Source organism: Aythya ferina, assembly GCF_964211825.1.
Source record: "Aythya ferina genome assembly, chromosome: 5".
Taxonomy (NCBI): domain Eukaryota; kingdom Metazoa; phylum Chordata; class Aves; order Anseriformes; family Anatidae; genus Aythya; species Aythya ferina.
The window spans coordinates 38,272,468-38,280,504 of NC_140301.1; positions in this window are offsets into that span (position 1 = coordinate 38,272,468).

Genomic DNA, 8,037 nt, shown 5'->3' on the forward strand with positions numbered 1-8,037 from the left:
CTGCTCCCATCACCGTGAGGCAGCATATATTCTTGCCTTTTCAGGGTTCAGCCTGGGCTTTCAGATAGGCAGGTTGGAGAGCTAGACAAATGTATATATTTGAAAAAGGGACAGCACAAAATGGAGAGCAGTTCCCCTCCTCTAGCCTGGCCCCTGCGTCCCAGACCAAATACAAAGCTTGCTTTAGGGCACTATATAAATTGGTATTATAAATTCAGATGGTGCACCAGGGAGTGCCTCATTCTGTATGATTGGAGTCATTCTCAGGAGCAGTTCAGGCACTCAGCCTGCCACATGCGACTGCTGCCCCAAGGGCTGCCATTACAGATGCATTATTACAAAGCGCTGCAATAAAGCATGAACTAAAACAACTTCATTGAAATGAAGATTAATACAGAACATGTGTTCACCTCCGCACACTGAGAAGGAACAGTCCAGCAAACACAAGCACCACGGTGCTCGGGCTGATGGGCTGGGGGAGCAATGCGACCGGCCGACCGTTGCTATTGCTGAAGGCAAGTAATACATTTCCATAGCATCTTCTACGTGTCCACGGGTAGATTTAATGTAGCATCTGCAAAGCAGAGAGGGAGGCAAGCAAGACACATGGAGTGCTGGAACACACAGAAAAGTGGGCTACATGTGAGGCAGAGAAGAATGCTTCAAACCTGCAGAAGCAATACTGCTGGCTGCAGAATGATCCATGCCTTTAGTTATCACAGACTCCAGCGGATATTGAGGCTTCTCAGCACTTCAGAGTGTCATATCCATATGAGAGTTACAGGTGAGAAAGATCAGCTAAGGTGATGGTTTATCCATCCCCCTCACAATCAGAGCAGGATTATTCCCCATGATCTATTTGTTGGTGCTATCGCTGCCTCACTTAAACTCTCCCATGCAATTCACAACACTCACTACCGCCTCTTCTGATGCCCTTTCAGAGCCTCATAAATTTCCCTATTGGCATGAACTGAGGGACATTACATCTATATATTTCCCTGCTCAAATTAAACTCATGATACCCGGTATGGTTTAATGGTCCAACTTTCAAGCTTCCTTTTCCTGATGCAGGTTTTTCATTCTTCTTTTCCTTGAAAACAACATAAGGCTCCTATCAAAAGCTGGCTGTGGCTACTGACCACAGTTCCCAAGGGATTTCTTCCTTCATTCCACCAACCAAGTCAGCCCCCAACTTGGAGTAGTAAGCATAAAGGCACCCAAGATACACACAGTCCATCACGTCTCAAATAGACAACTTGGTCAATCCTGAAGGTACTCCTAGATCCCCTTGAAGGATGAGACATGACCCTGTGTGAAGGCACTGAGGGTAAAGGTGGCACAACATTGGGTCTTCTTACTAGGAAAAAAAGGCAAGGGGAGGGTACATAGTATTTATGATATTTCACAGGGGTCAATGACAGACAGCACAGGGCTGGAGGTTAAATATAGCAACAGAAGTAACAGGGTCATAATCAATCTACATCATAGATATTTGGCACTTAAGGGAAAAAAAAAAAAAAAAAAAAAAAAAAAGAATCTTCCTTGAGAACACACCTTACAACACGGACTTTGACCCTCTGGAACAAACTGCATGCAAAAGGCTTCTACTGATTCCTTAACAGTGCTAAAGACCCTGCAGATGGTCTGTCTTTGGCACAGCACCCAGATAGGTACATTGTAATGGATGACACAGGTACTTTAAAAAAAAAAGTCACGCAGCTCTTTATATGGGCTGGAAGTGAGTGGGGAGAAAGGACTAATTAAAAGTAGAGAACAGATGCCCCCGTGATGCTGGCATCTCTAGCACTTTCTGTTTCTGGAATGAAAAAAATCATTTGTCATAAAAATAAATGAACTGACATCAAATATTTAAATTTTAAAAAAAGAGAGAGATTGAAGGGGAGATAAAAATACACAATAAACAAGCAAAAGCTCCTGTTAGCAGGTTTGCCTTTCCTCCCCAAGCTGACTGGCACTGCACCAATGCAACTCACAGAGAACAAGATCTGCTGCATGCAAACAATTCCTAACAGAGCTGAAACTCTGCATTGAACATGGATGAGCAGGGGCTGGGCAGCTGCCTTTAGACCAGGCTGCCATGTCACTGGCCATTCAAAGGGCAATACCATAAAGAAATGGGTATAAATTAGATTATTTCACAGCAAGGTGCCATCCATTCCTACTTGCACTGCAATTTTGTATCCCAAAAATAGAGTAGCCTTCACAGCCCTCCTACAGCGCACCTCTCACACCACCACAAATACAGCTCCATAATACTCCATCGCTATCAATACTCCCCTGGCTGAAGATGACTGAATAAAACGTTCTTAGAAGCCAATAAACATATCTTATAATTAAAAAGAAGCCAACATAAAGCTCTGCTGAATTACTGCTTTCTCTCAGCTCTCCACACATACACTAAACGAGACATCATGACACATGCCAGGATGTACCTATGCCGAACATCTAACTCTGAGTGGAGAGCAGGTCCTCACTATGGAGAGCTCTGAAGTGGCAGGATTTCTTCTACGATTTTAATACACAACTTCAGACTTGCAGATCTGATTTATACCACATATAGAACCCAACACAGCTCCATATGTTGTTGTCTAAATGCCTGCGTAGACCTGATCCCCACCATGCAGAAAGCTCTGTGAATCCTTCTGCAGGCTTAATACAGAATTACCACTACATTTCTATAATAAGCATATTCCTGCTAGGCAAAGTGCTGTTTGGATCTCTAGACTTCATGCTGGAGACACTGAACCTTTCTGCTCTTCGGATCAGGGATGTGAAATGCAATAAAAAGCAATGGAGGTACCTGGTTAAGTGATAAGGCAGTGCCTCTCAGCATTGGCCTGTTGCAAGTGAGAGTCGGAATCCTTCTATGGGAACCAATCCTTTAGCTGAAGGGGAGAAACAGCCCAAAGACCCACCGGGTCTGCAGCTGCTGTATCTCCTATTACCATTTGAAAAAAAAGAAAAGGTTTCCAACAGGTTTTAATTAACAAAGTTCTGCCTAGCCTGTCACTGTCTCAGCAAGAGGCCCCAGGGGTTAAGCCAAAGGGGCTATTAGAGCCTGAACATGGCACGTGTCAGCTGCAGCCAAACTGCAGCGCCTTGAACATACTGTGCTCAGCTCTGTGCAAGGAGTCACGGCGGTCATATGAAGCACAGCCTATGATCACTCTATGCACAGACAAATTCACAAGAGGACTTCAGGTTTCCCCGATCCAGCTACACTTCTGTTTCCTGCTACTCTTCTCCAAACCACAGCTGACTTAGCACACTGACCTGCGGACAGAAGACATTGATCATCCTGTCCCATTTTGCCAGGAACAATCCTAGGACTACAGCTAAACCTACTTGTGACACTAGCGACCACCACAGCAGATCACATCATCTGCAACGATAATGCATAAAGCATTTCATTATAAGCAAATCATTCTGGATTTTGTCTGAAACAGTTTCTCTGGGCTTATCAGTATAATTTCAGAAATCTTGTTTAACAAACAAGTGTTATAACTCCCTGTGCAAATGCTTGCTGCAGAATAGGAGTTGCTGTTTTGTTTTCCTTAAACTCCTTTCAGCGTGATGCAAGATGATCTGAGAGAAGTTCTCTTATAACAAAACAATGAAGTTATACTAGCATATCAATTTAAGTTTAGACTTACACACACCGGTATCACTTCTCCAGACAGACAACCTATTAGATATGGGACTTTCAGAGTATTATCAACAGCAACATGGAAAGAAGCTACATCAGATAACAGCAATGACAGAGAAATGGGATCATCTCCTGGGTCTCGTCTCCCACCTTGGGAAGAAAAGCACAGTTTCGTGTCACGCTTAAACAACTGAGAGCTGGAACTTGACAGTCCAGACACCTGCAATCATGTCTGTAGGCCAGTTTCCTTCTCCGTGCCTCATTTTATCTGATTGTAAAACAAAGAGTACCTCTCCAGCTCCTTCCCGTGCATTTTCCAAAGGTTAACTATTTAATACTAAAGAAAGCTTCCTCAGGCAAAAATTAATAGGATGATATACAGGAAAAATCCTAAGAGACATGAGAGTTATTACTGGAAATGGACTCCCTCAATTATTTTTTTTTTTTTTTTTTTGCATTTTCTTTCTGAAGTTGCTTACAGACACATATATCAGTTTTGCATGTTGTGGGTTCTCTGGTAGTTTTGGAGCCAGAAACCTGGCTGCACTCCATCTCTAAAGACCTCCAATACTAAGTTTCCCTACTGTAAAACATTCACAATTACTCCTCTGTCCCTCTTTCTCTCCGTCTCTGAGGGGAAAAAAATAAAATAGAAAAAAAACCTCTTGCAAGGGGGTATGATGCATCTTTAATGAAGGAGCTGAGAGAAGCGCCTGCCATACAAAGAAGCTAATCAGTCAATCAAGACCCAGCTCACCAGACAGAAGCCGTCAGTGCCTAACTGCTCCATCTCCACCTGTCCGGGGAAACAACAAAACAGCATGGGACATGCCTGACAATTGAGTGCAAAGCCGCGCAAGCATTTATGTATTTCTGAGCATTAAGGGTGCAAGTTGTTGTTGCAAATTAGTATTTTCAAGACTAAGAATAACAAACCGAGCACCACACACGCACTGATGTGCAACTGAAATAAGGCCAGTGACTGCCTCTTATCCCTTTGAAAACACTATCGGACCTCAGGATACAGAAGGGCAGGAGGTGAGAGTTGCTGTAATTAGGCTAGCTGGAAAATCCTTTGCCATAAGCTTGCCAATCTAGATCAGTTAAGTGAATGCTAGTTTAGAGAAGGAAATACATCTCTTAAAACCAAAAGGAGCAGAGCTGTAGGAGCTGTATGGGTTTCTATTAGCAAAAGCATAAGGGTCATAATCTTTATTTCCTAGATCTGATATTGGCTGGCTGAGCAGGCTGAGGCAAAATGCATTTCATCTGCCTCAGTTTCCCCAACTAGAAAAGGATAACAAAACCTACCTCGACTATACGGGGATGATTTGGTTTTGCAGCTGGCTTAATTAATATTCATATAGTGCTTAAAGACCCTTGCAAGAAAATTGCTGCCCAAGTGCAGATTTCAACTTGCCATTTTGCTGAGTGCTCTCATGAAGAGCTTCGAATTTACTATTTTTTTTCCAGCTCTCTGCAAACAGCTGAATGTCTGGCAAGCACGTGGCACACCCAGAGCTCCTAAAAGCACCCAGGGGCTCCAAGGCACCCGCCTGCACCCTTGCAGGGGCATGCAGAGCTGAGGGATAACACCTCTTCCCAGGGTGCTTGCAGGCCACCCAGCAGCACTCCCTCTGCACCACACACTGCCTGGGCTGCACCACAGAGCTCCCACAAATAACAGTGATGCATCACTGGGCTGTTTCAACAGGCAAACCCGAGCTACAAGTCTTGGTTCTGTTTCAGATGCCGTGTCCCTGCTTAATGGCACTTGCTGGCCCAGCCATTCCCTAGCGCTAGGGGCAGCTCGGGTCATGACAGCCCTGTGATCTCACCTGACCTCTGAGCACACACATCCCTCCTTCCACTCCCATGCCAGAAGGCAAAGTTATGTACTGCCATGGGTCTAACTCTTTCTGGGTACGGAAGTCTGCTGTGGAACATTTCAAATAGCTTTATGCACCCTGAAGTGTGTCCTTGCTTACATTCTTAACCATTCACCTGAAAACTAAAGGAAGGAGCAATAGCTGTGTACTCTGGCCTGAATATATATACGTATATATATATATATATATTATTTTATTTGGAGGGGAGGAGCAGGGAAGCTTACCTGCCTTGTCTTTTTGTTCTGGGTCACCACCTAACTGGTTATTTCTATGATCACAGGCACTTGGGCCAACAGCAGGCCCGAGAAAAGCTGTGCAGCTGTCCTGCAGGAAATAGCCTGTAAAATGGGGGAAGACCATCTTATCTCTTTCAAAAAGCAACACCTAGAAAGCCTGTTTTCTTTCTATGTGTGCCCCATGGGTAGGGCTCACGTAACAGGAAGCTGTACCTGAGCAGAGAATCCTACTGTCAGCCAGGAGGAAAAGGGGACAGGCCAGCTGCATAGCATCCAATACCCTATACAAGAACAAACCTGATATTTTGTTCATGAAATATACAGTGATAGGCCCCTCATTCTGCCTGATCTCAAAAGAGATCACAAAGAACAAGGATGTCAGTGAGGGGAACTGCCCTTTCTCCCCTCAAGTCTTCTGAGGCTCATTAAATTACCTCTTGTTTCCTAACCTGGATATTTATGTCCTTTCCTTGTGGAAAAGGACAGGGGTCCCTCTCAGGGACCACTTGCAGGCATGAAAAGGCAGCTGGGAAAGTATTTCCCAGCCTTGCAGAGGTTAGGAACTAAATTTGTTCATGTTTTAAGGCTCAGATATGGCAAGAATACAGGTCACAGAGAAAGCTTATCAAGAAAATTAAATACAGGATCCTCCGTGTCTCCCTCTAATCTTAGGAACTCTCGCGATGGGAGAGAAATAAAATCATACTTGCTCTGAGGGTTAACTCAGTGTCATGGCTAAAATCCAAACTGAGTAATTACATTCTGTCTCCCGAGCGTGCCCTTGAATTTTCTGCTAAGCATGTGACTTCACTTCCTGTTGCCAAGTTCTGCTGCGTGTGCCCGAACATCAGCTGCACCCACCCATGCAACCTGGCTTGCACTGCGAGAGGAGGAACATTTTCTTCATCCCCCACTCTGAAATATTTTGACAGAAGGTCTCATTGCATTTTCCTACCTTACACAGCTCACGTGGGTTCCAAAGGCATTTTGCTGGGGCTCTTTCACTGTTAGCAGCAGCACCACAGCTGCTCCATAGCACATTTTATAAAACCCTTTCCCGGTGACAGCAATACCATGCGTGTGCCAAACCTCTAATAGCCACAGCACACCTCTTTATGCTCCCTTATTTAACAGAGGTGCTGAATAGGCTGAGAACATGCTGGCTGTTTGTTTTCGGCATGGGGTTTAAAGGTAAAGTTTAGCACAACAATCATTCCCTGAACTGCAGAAATGGCCTATAGAAACCCAGAACCAAATCTCCTTGTGATCCTAACAGAGCCATGAATTGTGTCTCTCAGACACTTTTATTCATCCCTTTATTGTATATTTACTTAGGCTTCTTTCTTTACAGCATGTTTTCTCCTAACGGGAAACATGTTTTATACCCCTCCAGGATTACTCCAGAGAAGCCAGAATGAAGATGAAGTAAAGACAGCATCTACTTCTCACAGGCTGCTTGATTTTCTTGGAATGCATCCCCAGCATAAGAAATACTGGGAAGGCACTTGGTGATCAGGGCCTGGTCAGGTCAAAGATGCAGGAATGGAGTCCTTAATCCCTGAGATTTTAAAGTGTCATTGGGATAGAAAAAATAAGAATAATAAAGAAAAAACTTCCCCAAAGCAGATCCCAAATTTTAAGAATATACAGGTACCTAATTCAAACTGACACAGATTACAGTTAGTCACTTAAATACTCAAACATCTGGGCCCCAGTATCTCTATTACTTTTTTCACTTCACTTTCTACATCCTGGACCCTGCTAGCTTATAAATGTGTGTGGCTCACACAATCAGAAGGTTTCCAGAAGATCTATGAATGCCATTTCCAGACAGACTACCCACATTTCCTGGAAGCCAAAAAGCAGGAGAACATCATTCTGAAGTTGAATCAATTACCAAGGATTTTATTTTTTTTTTTAATCTAATACTAAGCAGCAGTGGGAAAGGTAGCTTTTCACTACCTGAAAAATAATAAAAATAATGCAGTCTGCTTCTTTATAAATGTTTTCCATCTACACAGTCAGTAACATGCCCTTCTAACATACTGAAAACCTGTAGGCCCATTTAGCTTTAATAAAAGCTGTGAGCAACAAAATGACCGTCAGACAGCCCTGATCAGCCATATGCAACCTGGCATCCCAAATTTCTTCGAACTTGATCTCCTGCACTAGCTACACAGAAGGTTGCTCACCTGCTTGTGTAGGAGCAAGATGAAAAAGGAACTTGAAATCTTCCCTTCTGAAC